The sequence below is a fragment of the Ornithodoros turicata genome, chromosome 1 (genome assembly GCF_037126465.1).
Source record: "Ornithodoros turicata isolate Travis chromosome 1, ASM3712646v1, whole genome shotgun sequence".
NCBI lineage: Eukaryota > Metazoa > Arthropoda > Arachnida > Ixodida > Argasidae > Ornithodoros > Ornithodoros turicata.
In genome coordinates this window covers 162846243-162864448 of record NC_088201.1, presented here as the reverse complement: position 1 = coordinate 162864448, position 18206 = coordinate 162846243, and the positions used below count along the sequence as shown (strand labels likewise).

Sequence of the window (18206 nt, the reverse complement as noted above, 5' to 3'; positions counted from 1 at the left end):
GTCAGTTCCAACGAGTTGTACGCCTACAGGAGGATTTTGGACGTCGTGCTTCATTCCACGCCCGTGGCTCAAGAAACAGTGCACGCGACTGGACTTTATGTCGAGGACGACGAACATTTAAAGAACGATTAGGACGTCTCCTCTCGCGGTCCGAAACAACGTTACGAAGCGACGAAGGGTGGGAAATACTTTAACCTCGTCGGACAGATCAATACCGACCTGTTTCAACAGCCGCGCCTGATGGTACCTGCCGTCAAGATTCGCGTCATTTTCCTCTTAAACAATGACGAATTTAAACTCATATCCGTCCCCAACAACAAGAAAACATACAGTTATGAGGTGGACCTTAAAGAAATGACATTACACTTGAAAAATGTGACGCTGGCACGTTCCCTGTTTTTGGAATACGAGCGGCGGCTTCAGACCACGCCGGCCATTTACGTGTTACGCGGATTGGAAACGAAGGCGCGGAGCTTGAGTGCCGGGAGCTTGGACGTTGACTTTGAAAACGTTTACCCCTGAAAAAGTGCCTTCCAAATTATGCGTCGCCCTGCTCGCCACGTCCGACTTTCTCGGCGACATCCAATCGAACCCCACAAATTCCGCCATTACGACCTGCCTCATTCGATGCTCTCTGGGGACGGCCAGCAAGTGCGAGCCGAATACCACTTTAAGAACGACCTCGTTAAAATTCCCTACTTTAGCTTCTTGCAAGAACTGGGTGAAAAACATTTCCAGTATAGCTACAAGCGATTTAAAACGAACGGGTTCCGACTCTACTTCAACTTGGACGTGGACAAGTGTTCTTCTCCTTCGCATTTGAACGAGTGGCGAAAAGAAAACGTTCGCCTGCAATTACGCTTCGCTAAAGCCCTTCCACACAAGGTCACCGTCTTCTTGATTTCCGAGTGTCCCAAGCTCATGTGCGTCGACAAGGACCGTACGGTCACCTTCCCATAGGAATGATGTACGAGAGCGACATCTTGGAACTCGTGTCCCTGAACCCCCTCGCTTCCTTCATGCTGAGAGGCATTTGCGCTTCCGACGAAGCCTTCGTTTTACGCAAGCCCGGCTATGGTGCTCTACCTGAAAAACGACGATGGGTCTGCCGTGTTTTTCGACAGCGACGGACTTCCCCCCATCGAAGCAAACCTTCGAAGGACTTTACCTGCAGTGGACGAGTATAACAACAACTGTATTGAATCACCTTTTTCGCCTTACTGCGGGCTTTTTTGTATCTACGTAGCCACACGCATGTCGAAACGCTACAGCTTGAAAAATTGTGTATCCATGTTTTCCTGTAACCTCGAAGAGAATGACGAAACAATAAAACGTCTCCTCGTGAGCGAACTCGTTTCGTAAAATAGTCTATTTTTTTTACGACATACACAAGACGCTTGCGAGACGATCTTCCAACGTGCTGACCCGACGCTCGTCGTCGCCGGTCACCGTGACGTCGAGGGATGTGTGGAGAAGCCAGTAGCGATGGACGATAGGTCGGTTGAAGCCCACATTGATGAGACACCGGTCGACTGCCTCTCCTCATCTATACTTTTCCAACAGCTCGAACTTGTAATCTACAAAACGCTTCATTTTCTTTCCAATCTTCCCACTGACGGTGAACAGACGTAAGGGTATCGTCTTGAGAATCGAGCGAAAGTCTCCCTCGCAGCTATCGCCTTGAATATAATCACGTAATCGCAGCAAGTCCCGATACATTCGCGTTTGCACAAAGGTTGCAAACCTCTGCTCGGGCGTCATGACTGAGACGGAATGAGAGTATATATACACAACCTCTTTTATTTCTCGTGAGCGGTTACACATGAATTAGGCTCCAGCTTTGGTTTCGTAGCCGGGAAGACAGCCCAAATACGGACGAAGGCTCGAGTCTAACCAATGGCTGGGGTTTCTCCACCAGAGTCCACCGCAACGACAGGTGGCCAGCTGATCACCGATCAGCAAAAAAGAAGGTCTTCGGAGGAGGCTTGAAGGTTAGGACCAGGGGTAGATCTCCCGTCCGTAGCCATTCGTAATCTGCACGAAAGGAGCGTGAGAAACACGTGTTTTTTTATCTTAAACACACGTACAATCTTCTTCAGTTACAGAGTGACACTGATGGTCCATCTTCTCCATCTTCCTTCAATAGTCGAAGTCCTTCGCAACGTACGTCGAACGGTACCGTCCGACAGGCGAGAAACGGGCGAATCAATCGGTCCGTCCAATGCTTTTGCTCTGAAAAAAATGTGAACGATTATAGAACGTATTAAAAATAACGAGGAAGCGTACCTTTGGACCACAATCCACCGCAGTTGGTGCAGAAGAAGCGGGCGCTGCCAATCTCCCGAAATATGTGAGGTGGGAAAAAACTGACTTCATGCGCAGCAAAAGTGTTGTGCACTGGAAGTGAAACTCTTCAAACACTTCGACGATGATGACGTCATGGGTATTACTTACGAGGAAATACCAACCTGATCATGATGACACGAGAATGATGATCGAACGTTTGCTTCGATATTTATAGTAAAGCTTTTCCTCTCACTTTCTATGACGTCATTGAACGTGCTTGGACATGTTTAGACGTGTTTGAACATGCTTGGACGTGTTCAGACGCGGGCGGCGAACCGTCAAAGTCGTCCCTGGACACATTAGCTTTTCTCTCTCCGTCTCTACGGCGTCATTGAACGTGTTTGAGCATGTTTGGACGTGTTCAGACACTGGCGGCGAACCGTCGAAGTCGCCCCTGGACACACTAGTTCTTCTCACTCTCTCCCTCTCTATGACGTCATTGAACGTGTTTGAACATGTTTGGACGTGTTCAGACACGAGCCCGAGCGATAAGAAGAGCGTCACGCAGCACAAATTAGACTAGTGGTTAGTATGTCGCGCCCAGTGTAGAAGGATCCTGGGTTCAAATCCCACTCTGGGACAGTTACACAGGATGTGACAGCGGTTCCCCTCTCTCTCTCTCTCTCCGTCTTTGTAGTCCTTGAACGTGTCTGGCCTCGAACCTGTGTCTCTCCTCCTCCTCGCACGATATTGGAGGAACAAAGGGTGGCGTCTTATTTTATTTATTTTTTTATTTATGAAATACTGCAGACTCCGTTGGAGTCCGAGCAGGAGTGGTCTCTGACACTACACAGAAAGGAATGCAAACAAGTATCTATCACACAAGAAATTCCGAAGTTATCACATAATGGAATAATAGAATAGCAGTGCTTTGGCACTTCACGAGATCACAAGTGTTTGACAGGACAAGTGCTACATACGATCGAGACAGGAAAGAAAACTTTCTAGTGATGTAAATGCAACCTGAGGGATATTATTCCAATCTTCTATAGTGCGGACAAAAAATGAATTTTTAAATCTACTTGTACGAGCATATATTGGCATTAAACTGTATTCATGACGGTGTCGGGTACTTCTAGACTGTATGCTGGATACATACTGGTCAGGGTTGAGCCCTAGTCTAAGGGTATACAGCATGTAGAGGAATTTTAACCGCGCGCATTTCCTTCTATGAGCTAGAGATTCTAAACCGGCATCGCGAAGCATTTGTGTTGGCGAGCTACGCCTGTTGTATCTATCAAAAATGAATCTCGCTGCAAGGCGCTGAATCCTTTCAAGTTCACCTATGTCTTTCTGTGTATTGGGATCCCATACCACGGCAGCGTATTCAACCGATGGTCGAACAATAGATTTATAAGCTGCGATCTTAAGGTCCTTGCTAGTACAGTGAAGCTTTCTTCGCAATAATCCCAGCTTCCTACGAGCCACTGTGCATATATTTGCGATATGTTTGGACCAGGATAATTTATCTGTAATGGTTACGCCGAGATACTTATGTTGACTTACTTTTGTTATGGCAGTATCACCTATGTTATATGTGAACACGAAAGGATTCTTTCTTGCTGTTATGCTCATAAAAACGGTCTTTTCAAGATTAACAACCATGTCCCACTGGGAACACCACTCTGACACTCTATGTAAACTAATATTTAAGTGCTCCTGATCCTCAATGGATGACACAGGAAGAAACAATATACAATCATTCGCAAACATTCGGATTGAAACCTGGGGACCTACAGAATCCGGTAGATCATTAATGTACAGTAAGAACAATAATAGGCCCAAGACTGACCCTTGGGGAACACCCGATTTGACTTCTAGAAGGCCCTTGTCTTGTGGTCTTGTCTTGAAGGTCTTGTCACAAAAGCAAGGTGACGGATTTACGTAATCGATGGATATGACGTAAATGGGGTTAGTTCGAGCGTGAGAACCCTGTAGTATAAGATGGTCATCCCCCCGTACCCCCTCATTCACTATCCCCGAATCAAGACCGCTGAGACAATGCTGCTTATGTTCCAGACAATTTTGGACCTTCTGGTTCACATTCGTCCACCATTTGGTAAGTGTTTCTCTATCTCTTCTTGTTTAGAAATAGTTCCTTTCTAATACCTAACGTTCGTCTGTAGGTTTCACTGTGACGCACATTGTACAGCGATTCTTCCAGCTGATCTCCGGTGCAGGGGGAGATGTGCCCCACTTGAATATGGAGTCGTTTTTGCAAACGTTCGCCATCGTAGGCGAAGAGGACGTAGAGACAGCTACCACAGAAGTGCTCATGGCGTGTTACACCGCGGAGTGGCGAGAAATCACTGTGCAGCAGGGACTAGAGGGAGAGCTCTTTTTCAGAGTGCCCCGAAGCTTAGAGGAGCAGACTTTACTGCTAGAAGGTACTGCCCCTTTAAGCTTCGGGGCAGCGGAGCACCGCCTCTACTCTCTGGTGCACCAGTGGAATAGAGCGAGTGCAGCGGGTTGGAGAGAACTCGCTGAACGCTGGATGGCTAGTCAAATACCGTGAGTGTTTTTCGATTGTGGTTTTTGTTCGTAGAATCCTTATTCTGGTCCTTTATTACAGAATTGGATCCCTGGGTTCTTATGGAAGACCACGAACATCCCATGTAAACACGACAGACAATAAATGCGAATCGTCTTTCGCATCACGCGAATCTCTCTCTCTCTCTGCCCCAATAGAATAGAAGAACAGGAAACCACAGGTCCTTCGTATAAAAGCGAGCGTGGGATAGACCGCAGTTAAAGATGATGATGTCGACGATGTCACCACAATGTTGGGTCTGCTTGCGCAGGAGGTAAGTGCATTTGTGTGTTTAGATTGTTGTTTCATTAATGCCTCTTTTTCTCTATTTGCTAGGTACATTCTGGAGAATTATTTCAAATTGGGGGAGGGAGTTCATGCCTAACATGAGGTTCGATTAGGCTCCGCGAACTTCAAAATTAGGAGGAGCATCACTCATTCACTATTCAAAATTGGGAAGAATATATTTCAAAAGCCGGGAATCATATTGCAAGATGGGTTAAGTCGGTGTTACTGTTTCCATCTTGCAAAATTGGGAAGGGAACGCGAATTCATGGCCAACATGAATTCTGATTAGGCTTAATGGGAAATTGGGAGGATCATTTTAATATGGTCTTATGCAAAATTGAACTCCTTCCCTGATTTTTCGTTAGATTATTCTAAAACGAGGGGGGGAGAATTCGTGCATAACACGAATTTCATTAGAGTCCATGTTGATTATACAAAATTAAGGAGTTCTTAAAGGGAGAATTATTTCAAATTGGGGTTAAATTAAATCCTTCTCTTATTTTTCGTTTGGTTGTCATCGTCGACATCATATGCGATATCCCAATGACATCGAGTAAGACATGGTGGGATGGTCAAAGTACAGACGACACCAGTGCAATGAAGAGGAGGCGCCCTGGTTCTACGATGGTGAATCCAAAGCCCACGAGGGATATCCATCCACGACGCGAGGCGTTTCGTGGAGCAAATTGTAAGTAGTCCAGCTCTGCTCTGAGGGAGTGTATTCTATGTATGACATTGTTTTTCAGGCGCAGAGGGCGCTAGGAGCGCGCACGCGCATGCGTAGCTGCCGCGGCGCATTGCCCCAGTCAGTTGCTGGCTGGCTCGTGCGGAGAGCAGACGTGTGCTCGCTTGCTCGGCAGTCCCCGCGTCCGCTCAGTTTCTGCCTGACTCTTGGACGGAGGAGTTGCACCCGTCGCAACGGGGGAAAAGGTGAGCGATTTGCCGCGTTGTTTTACCGTGCTCCTTTTCTCGCATGTTTGCCATGCCCCCGTGTTTAGCAGTGACCAACGAGTGATTTGCCGATGTTTGACTGCACTCGTGTTAAGCCTTTTCTCGCATGTTTAGACTTGTTCAGCAGTGACCAAGCTTTTTCTCCGTGCTGACGCACGTTTAGCGGTTCCCGCCTTGTGTTAGCTGCATAGTGTTGTGACGCTGTGGTTAGGCCTAGTCGATTGCCTTTTCCCTGATGTGTACTGTTTTCTCCGTGCTGTTTAGCAGTAGCGGTTAGACCTTTTCTCTCGCATGCCTAGACTTGTTCAGCAGTGTTGGCATTTTCTACCTGCCGCTAGTATCTTGTGCTGTCTTTCTCGCATACAGCTACGATGGTGGCGCCATCTGGTGTGATGCCTTGCAACTAAGTGGCCACCTGTCGTCGATCTCTGCAACTGCTGGGTGCCAACTACCAACATTGCGGGTACTGGTCACTCGGGTCTTCCAGAGCGGTTTCTTCGCCGCGGCATCGTCGATTTTCGAATAATTTGTTTCTCTCTTTTCTATTTCTATCTATTTGTTTTATTTTCGACCTCTTTTTTATTTTTTATGGGCTCTCGTAGTGCACAACGCTCAGCTGGTCTGGACACGAGTTAGATGCTCCCCAATTAGTGTGGTGGCTCCCTGGAGGGTGCTGATTAATGTGGGGGGCTCAATTAGATTTAATTGCTAATTAAATAGTGTTCAGGCCAGTTGAGCGTTGTGCACTATGAGAGTCCAGTCATTACTACTGATTTTGAGTCTGAGGACTTCAAGACCAGCAATATCGCAACCGGGATTTCACAACATTCCACGCCTACCAAAAGTGGATGTTTCTTGGGGGATATTTTTTCCGGGACATTTTTTTCAGGGGATATTTCTTCCTAGGACATTTTTTCCGGTTCCCGAGCAGGACAAAGCTATACAAGCAATAATATGGAACGAATTACAAGAATGTTTTTAGAAGCCACATTTAAATGTGGCTTTCTTGTTACTTATTGATATTTCATTATAGTAGTTCCAGTCCACCAAGTTGGCGGCGCTGCTGTACCACCGGACGTAACATGTTTCTAAACAGGGAGAGGTCTGTAGGGATAATAGGAGGCATAGAGAACGAAAACTGTGCTAGCGAGCGTGCTTATGGAGTGAAAGACTTACAGAATCTTTCTCTGATTGTATGTACGTAGAAAGTAGGGTAGAGTTCCAGTTGAGCGCGCGTAGCTGCAATCGAGGCACTACTCGAAAATATATACGAAAAGAAGGCACGTGGTCCGGATCGTATGTCTTCGAGGGTGCTCCGACGTTGTGCGCGACCTATATCGTTATATCTTCACCTGTTGTATGAAATATCACTTTCTACGAGTATTTTACCGGATGACAGGAAGAAGGCGTGCGTCGTTCCTATACACAAGGGAGGTTCCCGGAAGGAAGCCACAAATTACCGGCCAATTTCATTAACGGCTGTGTCATGCAAAATTATCGAGCATGTCCTGTACAAAGCAATAATGGAGCTCCTGACGGAGAACAATTTGCTGACGAGACAACAAGATGGATTTCGCAAGGGCGTGTCTTGTGTCACACATCTTGTTGAATTCTGTCATGATATTGCAAAAGACGTGGATAGTGGGGGACAAGTACATTGTATTTTTTTAGATTTTCGAAAAGCATTCGACACCGTATCTCATCCGCATTTGTTGTATAACCCCGAAATGCTAAACATAGATGTGTCTGTTATAAAATGGATTGAGAACTACCCATTCCATCGTTCCCAGTGCGTTGTATTGAATGGTAAATGTTCTTCCTATGTAAATGTGACCTCTGGCGTTCCGCAGGGATCCGTCCAGGGGTCGGCTTTTGTTTTTAGTTGATATTAATGACATTGTGAGTGATATTTCATCTTGTATCCGCTTGTTCGCGGATGACCGTGTTTTGTACCGTTGGATCGACCATTTCAACGATAGTGTGCAATTACAAAACGACATAGTGCTTGTCCAGAAGTGGTGTAATCACTGGATGATGACTATGAATCCTAAAAAATGTGTTCACCTTTCAGCTACGCGCAAGGAAAAAAAAACAACCAGGACGAAGTATTTTATAAACGGTGAAGCCATTGACATAAAGCATTCCGCTAAACATTTGGGTGTTACGATTACAAGTGATTGTTCCTGGAACGCACACATAGATAATGTGGTTTCCAAGGCGGGAAGGGCACTAAGTCTTTTTAAGTCTTAAGTCTAAGCGTCTTAAGCGTCTTTAGTCTAAGTCTTAAGCGTAATTTATTGTGTAATTGGGAGTTACTCGCTTCGCGCAGGAAAAAAAATAGTATGAAATTGTTATATTTAATAATAAATGGCGAAATGGGCATTAATAAAGGTACTTTCTTACAGAGAACGCATTATGTATCGCGGCAACTAGACCATAATATTAAAATTAGGGATATCTATGCCAGAACCAACATGTACGTAAATTCTTTTTCTGTTAGAACCATTGCGCAGTGGAATCGGTTGTCGCAGTCGCGAGTGTGCTCTGCAAATGTTGATTTGTTTGTTGCAAGTTTGTAACCCCCCCCCCCTACGCCTTCGGGCTATGTAGAGTATGTATGGAATAAAGAATAAAGAAATAAAAATGAGCTTTTGCATACGCGAGATTTTGCTCTATGACATGAAAGTTGTAACGTGCCAACGAATACCAGCGAAGAAGCCTCCTCTCTATTACTTCATATGTACAGCGACCTTAGTCTATTGTCGGTCCAGAGTTAGGAAGTTAGCACCACTTAGAAAGAGCGAGATTTAATGCTGGTAAACGAAAACGAACAAAAACGAAGGAATCGTCAGCCTGAGCAAGAGCACGCACCATTTGGCTGCGTTGTGGATACCACTGAACGCAAGAGTGACACAGGGGACGGAATATTTAGTACAAGAGAAAGAGAAACACACGAAAAAAAAAAACAACGGAAAGCCAGACGGTGTGTGGACTTCGTACTTAGAAAAACAAAAAGAAAACAGAAACTAATCAACTATAACGATCACACGGCTACCTAAATCAAACATTGCGCACACTTGCAGCTCACTCTCAGTTTTTGCTTGCAGTTGCTTGTGATCTAACAGGCAACTAGAAAACTAGAACATATCATGGTCAAAAAAGTAGCTCAGGTGTTGATTAATATTTGCGAAATCGGCCGATTGCCATAGCCATGGCGCATAGCCGTCATCTTTTCGTACACCCATATGCCAGGCATCAGGTAGGACGCAGGCTATTAGACTGTAGTTGAAGTTCTAAACAAAAATGTTGTGCTGCCTCTTGTCCTACTGCCCGATTGTGACTGTCTCAAATAAAGGACGGATAAGGAATAATATAAACCGTAAGCGTATAGGCTCGCTTGCTCTGGTGTTTTGTAAATGTGAGATATTTTATGTGATAGTACGCGTGTTTAATCAATCAATGCAGAACACTTTTTCTTTCAATACATAGCAGTTGACTTTGCGAAAACATTCCGTCCACAATATGCTTTAGTTTGAGAACTTCGAGCTAAATAAAAATCAATAGGTGAATATAAACAAGCGCGGGCGAACGAAACCTAACACTTGGAGTTTGCACGGCCTCGAAAAAGTCAGACACGGAAAAAGATGACATCACCCCGAGAAATCGGGGAACGGAGGTGGTGCTGGTGGTGCTGTTCAAATGGCTCGCCGTTCTCGGCTTCACATAGGTGGGCAACGTCACGACTGACGCCCTGGGGGCAGAGTTGTACACGTTACTCGAAAAACTAATTGACTACAATTACTGTTACGACTGCGCGAAAAGTAATTCTTGACCGTTACAAATTACTTCATAAAAATGTAATACGTTACCGAGTAAAAATGTAACGCGTTGGCTTTTCCCGTTACTTTTAAACCGTGGGCCGCACCAAAGCCAACAAGCCTGCAGTGAATGCAACCATGCAGCTCTTGTTGCAAATTCTAGTATGAGACACCAACATCCATGATAAGTGAAATTCACAAATACATTTGAAAGGAACATATAAAACACATAAACCGTAAAAATAAATATATATATAAATAAAATATATATAAAATATAAATATAAATATATATATAAATAAACACATAAACATAATTGCGGTCATTCTCGCCTCCTGTCCTAGATGAGGACACGCGTATAGGCGTCGAAACATCTGCTTCGTTTTGTTACTATTGTTATGCTCAGCCCGCACAATTTATCAGTACAGTCGCCTATTTTACTGTTGCTTCAGTAGGCCGCGGTTGTAAGATAATATCGTATCACTGTGGTATGCATGGAACACGTAGTGACTCTAGTATGGACTAGAGACGGCCGTCACACTGCGTCATTGCTTCAGTCGAACTCGTGGTGGAAGAGAAGAACAGATTGGCTTGCTGAAAAGGGTTGCCATTGTTGACAGAAGGTTAAAAAAGTAATCGATTACTCAGTAACTCATTACCGCAAATTGTAATGAGTTTGCGTAGAAAATTATTTGGTCACAAAATTAATTGATTACGTTAAAAAATTACTGAAAAAGTAATTGATTATTAGTAACGCAATTACTAGTAACGCGTTACGTACAACTCTGCCTGGGGGAATGTGCGTCCTGGGTCGGCTTCTAAGGGAACTGTGCCGACATCTTCACAATTCTATTTTTCGAACTTCTTAGAAAGCAGCGCATCATCCGACAGCTGCTAAATAATCAGCTTCGGTCTTCCATCGATGGAGGTAATGACTTCCACAACACAAGATATTACAGTTTTACACGCCGGTGGTCGTTTTGATCGTTTCTATTCGTGTCCAGAGCTCGCTTTTCTCTGTTGTTTCGAGGCATTGAATCGAAAGTTCTATGTCCGCATTTGTGTGGTAGTTTTTTTAAAGAAAAGAGGAAATAAGGGGAATCAAATACCTTTCCAGTGCTTGTTGTCTGTACAGGAAATACTAGATGGAAGAACAAACACCTCCCATACACAAAACAGGACCGCTCCCTGAGATATGAAGTTCAAAGACCCTTTCCGAGACTCACGTACACACGGAATTTCAATTCCTTGCACGACTCCGCTATGAACTTACCCTGCAGAATATATGGATAACCTTCCCAGCGTCTCACCACATAATCGACGTTGAAGCGTACTATACAGAAAAAATATATAGAGAAAACTAATTTCACGATCCCAGATTTTCACGAAATGGCCGCAGGTCTTATATGCGCGCTGCACTGTATTTCGCGAAATAAGGGTTATAATCTGTAGCAAGATTAGTTTCGTTGAGAGTTATAGATTGCTTCTTCGTCGGGGAATTAACACGCAAGCTCAGCACGTCAACACGTCAGCATGTCAGCTACTTCAATCTCCACACGTCTCTACTGTCCATCATCGAAGAATGCTCGATGAGCTCATACCCCAGCAGCACAAAATCTTCGCGCAGAATTCATCCTGTCTTGGACCAATGTTGGGCCAAGATTGGCAATTCCTGCCCAGGATTAGACTAATATTGGACGAATATTGAGCCAAGATGTTGCGCTGCTAGGGCAAATGCTATCACATTTCATTCGCGATCTGCACAGCGATTTCTGCCGCAATTTTTGGAAAACATAGTCGCATTGTGTAAATGAGCGTTCTGTTTTTCTGTTTTCTGTTTCTCTTCCTCTGCCCGCACGAGTCGTGTCGTCCTTCTGTAGCCATACGGTACGAAATAATGCCGAAGTTAAAGGAGCATGGAAGTGACCCCAAAAATATTTTCAGTTTTTCGCTGCAAAGTCTTCTTCAACAAATAAAATGAGCTGCTGCGAAAGAACGATGAGCGCAGATAACCCAGACAGCACGCGCAAGGCTCTGTTCCACACACCTTTAAAGAACCCTCTCCACATTCGAAGAGCGCCGAAGCGAAGCCGAAGACGGCGTGACGTATCACGGGCTATTGCACGTGACCAGTGACGTACAACGGCACAGCTGAAACATGTATAAACGGCGTGTGAGCTGAGATGAATGAAAAGAAAAAGAAAGAAGACGAAAGACGGAGGCGAAAGAAAAAGAAAAAAGGCACCGAGCAGCTTCTACGTCACGCGTGGCTTGCGGCCCTCGCCCGCAACTGCCGTTCTCAGACTGTCTGTTGTAAATTTTATTGCGCAGTGACAATACGCCGCACATCGGAAATATTTTGCACGGTGACTCTTCGTGGACAGCTGCACAAATGAAGCAGGAGTTTGAGTTATGTTAATTGTCACTTCCTTTAAGCAGCTGTTGGCAGTAAGGATGCGTGCAGTAATAAATTACGGGGCAGGTAATTGGCTGTCCCCTCTTCTTCCTTGGCGCACTACAAGAAGTCGGCCCAGGACGCACATTTCCCCAGGGTGTCTGTTGTGACATTGCTCACCTCTGTAAGGCCGACAACGGCGAGCTCCTTCGCCTCCCACCATCACCATTACAAGAGAGTGGCTTCCACAAGCTTGATTGCGTATTATGCGAGAGTGATGTAATGATACCATTACTCGGGTGTACATGCAATTCAAAACAAGGAAGCCACTATAACGTCCTTTATTTAGTCCCACCATGTCCCTTAAATAGATGTTATACATATTATAGGGCGTACATATTTCAGTAACACTTGCATCTCATTTTCATGTATTTTCCGCAGTATGCGCCCCTGTATCCTTGAATGGACGTGCAGTGCTTGTGACACTCATAGTGGTTGACTGGACAGCGAAAGGCACCTATAAGGGTACAAGGAATATGTAATCAAATGGCGACCAAACAACGGATTGTTTGCTAGGACGATAGGACACTCTTCTCGATGCATCGTGTAAGTGCGGATATAAAGTAGGCCTAACCTCTCACACGAACAATGGCACGCGTTTTTGTGGAGAAGTTTACGAACATGCGAAACCGACTTGTCCTTTAGAGCTTGAAGGTTAACAAGACCTCAAATTCGGTCTGATTGTGATTTATATCAAGCGGCTTAAAAACAACTCAATAAAGAGCTAAATAAATAATTGAAGTAGTAATAACAGTATGATGATCGCTGTTCCCTGATATTTCAATCAACATGTCTGTTTTCTTGGACCTCTCATCTCGTTTGGAAGTAGGAAGCACGTTTATGCGTTGTGAAACGTTGACAGATATTCATGATACTGTACTTACGACGAAGTCTCAAGTGTGAAGCCTCTTCAGCTTCTTCGTGGGACTGGGCCAATGTAACTGCGGGGAGGCACGTGAATTACAGAGACTGTGTGCTGAAGGCCACATAATTCTTACTCTAAGTGCCACATGTCTGTTTTTATCTCTGTAGATTAGAAAGCTAATTACAGCTGTATGTAAGAGGTGTCATGTAATGAAGGCATGCTCTGAGAGCTATTGCCAACTCCTTAACTGTTTACCCTGAATTACTGAGCTGAATGTGGTTCGAACTCGCTTTGGCCCGTTCCCTTCCCGTGCGCTTAACGGCATCCACTCCCCTCTCCATTTTCGACAAGAGGCTTTGAGCACTTTCTGGTAAACTCAAGCGATGTTTCAACTTCATTGGCTGTGTTGATGCATACGCTTGGTATGACAGGCTAAGACCCCTACTACCTATCCGGAATTGTCATCCAATATCCGCGAAGAGCTAATTAGGTCCAAATTAGAGCTAAAGAAATTAGGTCCAAATAAAGTCAATAGACTTGCTTTGGATAGCCTGTTTGGACATCCAGGACAAATGAGGGCTAAACGAAGTCTATTGCCACTGTTTGGACTATAGTCTATAGAAAGTCAAAGTTAAAAGAAAGGCCAAAAGGGCTAAAGGATGTCCAAATAAAGTCAATAGACTGGCCAAATTAATTTTCATAAGGGTTAAGTGATGCGCGACCGAACGTTGGTCCACAGATGATGATGATGGGTTGGTGTTTAATGGCGCATAAGCAACTATGGCCATGATGCGCTAAACAAATTGCCCAAGTAGCACAACATCTTGGTCGAATGCCCCTTTAGTGGCCTAATGAGAAAGAGACAAAGAACGAAGCGACTGTGAGGGATATCGTAAACACGTCTTTTCATCTGTTAGGTAAACGGTAAATTTCGACTACCACTTCACATCTCCCCTTTATTTCTGCAAATGCGGATATGCAGGAAACCCCCAAAAATGTGACCCTGCATGTGAGCTTGCTCGAACCAAAGAACGAATTGTATGACACTTACAGTTGAGGCAGCATATATTTGAAACATAGAAGTAGAACCTATTGCGCGCGTATTAAGTCTTACAGATATAAGTCTTACCGGTGGCAAAGGCCAGCACAAGGATGATAACGACGGCCTTCTGCATCTTGATCGGTGGCTAGAAGTGAAGGGTTATCAATGTTACACCGATCCTTTTTCTGTGATTCAAATACATGTGTAGTGGGTAGAAATAAATTATCAACAATCAGAAAAGCATCTCAATAACGGACGCTTAGTATAACCGTAGCTGAAGGACGACGACAGGGGCAGGCAATTTGTATCACGCACTGGTATTGCATTGCACGTAACTCCGTAGGTCTTAACCCAGCGGAGAGACACCGCAGAGTAATATTATTCTGCGGTGTTCCTTTCAGAGTCGAGCAAGGGTTCAGAGAAGAGAGCTCAGTACAGTACCCAACAGTGAAATCGATATGTACAACACAAGTTAGGCAGACACCGTATAGCGCGCTGGCTTCGTTTTCATCAGCCTCTAATTTGACCTCACGAGCCAGGTGAGAGTCCCTCTTACATATATTATATGATTTTGTTGCGATATTATCATAATATATCTTTCGAATGGATAGTGCGGTAAATCCTACATGTCATTTTAACGCGCATTTTGCGCTAGATCCATTTGCATAGGCTATAGGGAACACTGACTATAATGTCGTGTGAATTATCAATCTTTCTCACGTTCCTTCAACAACAACGACATCGAGAACTTCATTTCGGTTTACATCCCTTCAAATGTCTGAACTTGAATTAGGATTCTATGTAAAGAATCCCGTGAAACCCTGGAACAAAAGTTCACTTCCGATAAAATTTCGGGTTGCAGATTCGTTGTGCATTTTCGTCTAATTTGTGTAGCCCATGCTCAGTCTTGTTTCATCAGGGAAAGTTCACTTCGCTCGCTATGTGAGAAGATATTGGAGCAAGCCAACTCAACTGTAAAAACTGCAACTTCTATTGGGTGCATCTGTTGCAGGAAAATTTGCCACTTTATGTAGATCTCTGCTTAACGAATGAGATAACTCAGAGTATTACTCTCGTGTAGGAAGCACACTTATCGATCATTTTCAACGACATCCTCGTGATATAATGGCCAGGGTCATGATGCGCAACCTTTGCGCAACCGTAACGCGCACTGAATGCATCACGTTCCAGTGATTCGTCGCGAGCTCCATTGCGACATCCAATGGCGGGATTTATTTGGAACCGCAGCCTATCAAAACGTTTTTCCCGTAGCGCCGCGTGCCATTTCGAGAGCGCCAGATAAAAAAAAAATAGACAGAAAAAAAGCACCGAACGCTACTTTCGGTTTAGGATCGGGTTTAGACACACGATCGGGTTTAGATCGGGTTTAGACACACATAACATGTATTCTATCCCTATCATAATAAATACTTCAATAAAGAATCTAATAGCAATGAGTAGAAATATTGTGTGTTCAGCGACGTGGTACGCATTCAAGAAGAGACCATGAGCAAATGGAAAATTTAAACAATCCAGCGTTCGTCAAAATCTTGCATTCCTTGGATGACTTTGAATAGCTCATCAAAAAAGTTCGTTGCGTTGCCCTTGTCTGGCTGTGCGAGCCGGGTTCTTCACATGTAACGATGCACAAATGGGAAAATGTCTGTGTACCCAATCAAAGGAGTTATAAAGCAATCTAGTCAGCTTCAAACTAGCAAAACTCGTTGGCAATATCATCTGTAAATCAACTTAATAATGGACGATGGATGCGTTGGTGAGAAATGTGTGCCTTTAGGTCGCAGACTATAGCCCATCTTCAGCTATTTGTTGACTAAAATAAACTTGCTGAAACTAATTTTAAAGCAATATCATGTACACGAAGCTCCAAAAGTTAGGTTAGGAGCATCTGCATCCGAGCAATCTCTTTCTCTGTGACTTATATTTTGAAGCGTTCGTTCTGTTACCGTGCGAGAAAAGACGTCCGACTGGGAAGCCAAGATAGCCTAAAACGATCATTTTAACATTTAATATGATTTTGTTACTAACTTCCAGAATAACAACATTTATGTCGGCCGGTGAACAATTCTGTCTTTTACTGCTGTTTAGGTCGCTGACTATGGCACATCTTCAAACATTCGTTGAATGTGTACAGGGAACAGATTGTAAAACAATGTCAAGTACAGGAAGGTAATTCCAAAAGTTAGGTTAGGAGCATCTGCATCGGAAGGAATTTTAGTCTGTGACTTATTTTTTGATGGGGTTTGTTTTGTTAACGCGCGAGAGAAGGCGTCCGACTGGGAAGCTAAAATAGCCTAAAATGATCATTTTACTACTAAACGTTTTTTTGTTAGTAATTTCCAGAATAACAGCATTTATAACGGCCAGTGAACATTTCCGTCTTCTACACAGGCAACACCTCACAGGCGGCAACGTGCACGAGTATGGAATGCACGAAACAGGACAGAAAGATGTACTCACCAATGAGTTGTGTGCAGAGGAAGTGATAGAAGCTCAACTGTTCGGAGATCCTTTTTGTGATACGCTCGATCAGGGATATTCATGGAAAAGCCTGCTTCCGATGATAAGAGCTGGACCGTGATGTATTTCGTTCCAGAAAAAACCCGCACGCGATAGCAGCCGAATTCGCACAACACTTGATGTGACTCACCCCCATTATTGTAAACTTGCATAGATCTTATTGGCATCAGTTTCACAAAAGCAGGGGCTGCAAAATGGGAATCAATGTGGCATGGACAATTTCATTTGCCCCGAAAGGTAGATTCACAAACCACTAAACCTGATGCAGGCAAAGTTGAGACACCGGAATAGTCAATGCGAATCCGCATCAGAGAAAAATTTACGAGGCTCCTCCAAAGTACATATGCTAAACACAGACTATTTTGGGTTTAGAAATGGATGAGTGAAAAAAAAGAAGAAGAAAGCAGACAGACTTTTCGAATAATATGTGCTTTTGAAATATTCTCAAATATCAGCTTATTTTTGCTTTCCACGTAAGACCGCGTTGATCAGGCACGGCATAACAGTGGTTATTTTATATGAAACACAAGGGGCCAGTAAATGCTATCGTGGTGGAGTCCACACATGGAGCCCCCGCGCACTATGGCCAGGGCCGGAGAGAGAAATTGCGCACCCCCGGGATGTCTCCGGATGTGTCCTGCCGGGGCCCTCTCCTGACGTCTCCTGGTGCTAGTAAACGTCGTGCCCCTGAAGGGGCCCGGGCTCCGGGGCTCTATCCCCTGCTGCGCCCTCTCGCAGACCCTGCATGTGGCTCCACCCCAGCTCACACCGACACCACCGGTTTCATGTGAGAGCCGCAACAGTCAACGTATAACGAACTAGCGTGGAGAACGCAGTCCATGGTTCATATCATCAAATCTAGTGAATAATTTTTCTCTCCCGCTTTCCTGGCCTGCGTTGTCGGTCATGTGTTTCGACAGCTGCACGGGGTACTTGAAGTCTGTGTGTGCACCTTTAGGATGTCTATTTTTGATTTATTTATTCCTGCGAAATTGGGACGCTACACATATATGCTGATGCTGTCTGTCGAGAGAGCTCTCCTCGTTTTCTCAGTAGCATCACATGCTGTTGTCGGTTTGTCTGTGGCGCTTAGCAAACGCAAATTTTATTGTCTGAATCTAGGAGAGAGACAAATGGGAGCCGGTCCCGCATATACTGGAGAGGGGCCCCTTGATAACGGGGTCCGCCCCCGAGTGGGCCGTGTCGTCGGGGCAGCATCGCTCGCGGTGCTGTTTCCAGGAAGATTTTTGCTAAAATCTGCATATATTCTCTTTCAAGATACTTCTATTTAGTATCAGTGTTAGCTTAACTTTGCTCGCCAACGTGTATTACTGGTGTAACGCGAACTACCTAAAATTAGCGGAAATTCGAAA

General features: G+C 44.5%; 1 long non-coding RNA gene across 2 annotated transcripts; it reads right to left on the bottom strand.

Annotated features, from left to right (window-relative positions):
- Nucleotides 1-12653: 12653 nt before the first annotated feature.
- LOC135372232 (uncharacterized) lies at nt 12654-16822 on the bottom strand. 2 transcript variants are annotated; one of them, XR_010415901.1, is made up of 4 exons: nt 16774-16822; nt 14383-14440; nt 13273-13329; nt 12654-12845 (listed from the first exon to the last, which is right to left on the bottom strand). It is a non-coding gene; the product is annotated as an uncharacterized LOC135372232 (long non-coding RNA). The 2 variants fall into 2 exon arrangements; XR_010415896.1 differs by lacking the exon at nt 16774-16822 and adding an exon at nt 16634-16767.
- Nucleotides 16823-18206: the final 1384 nt, after the last annotated feature.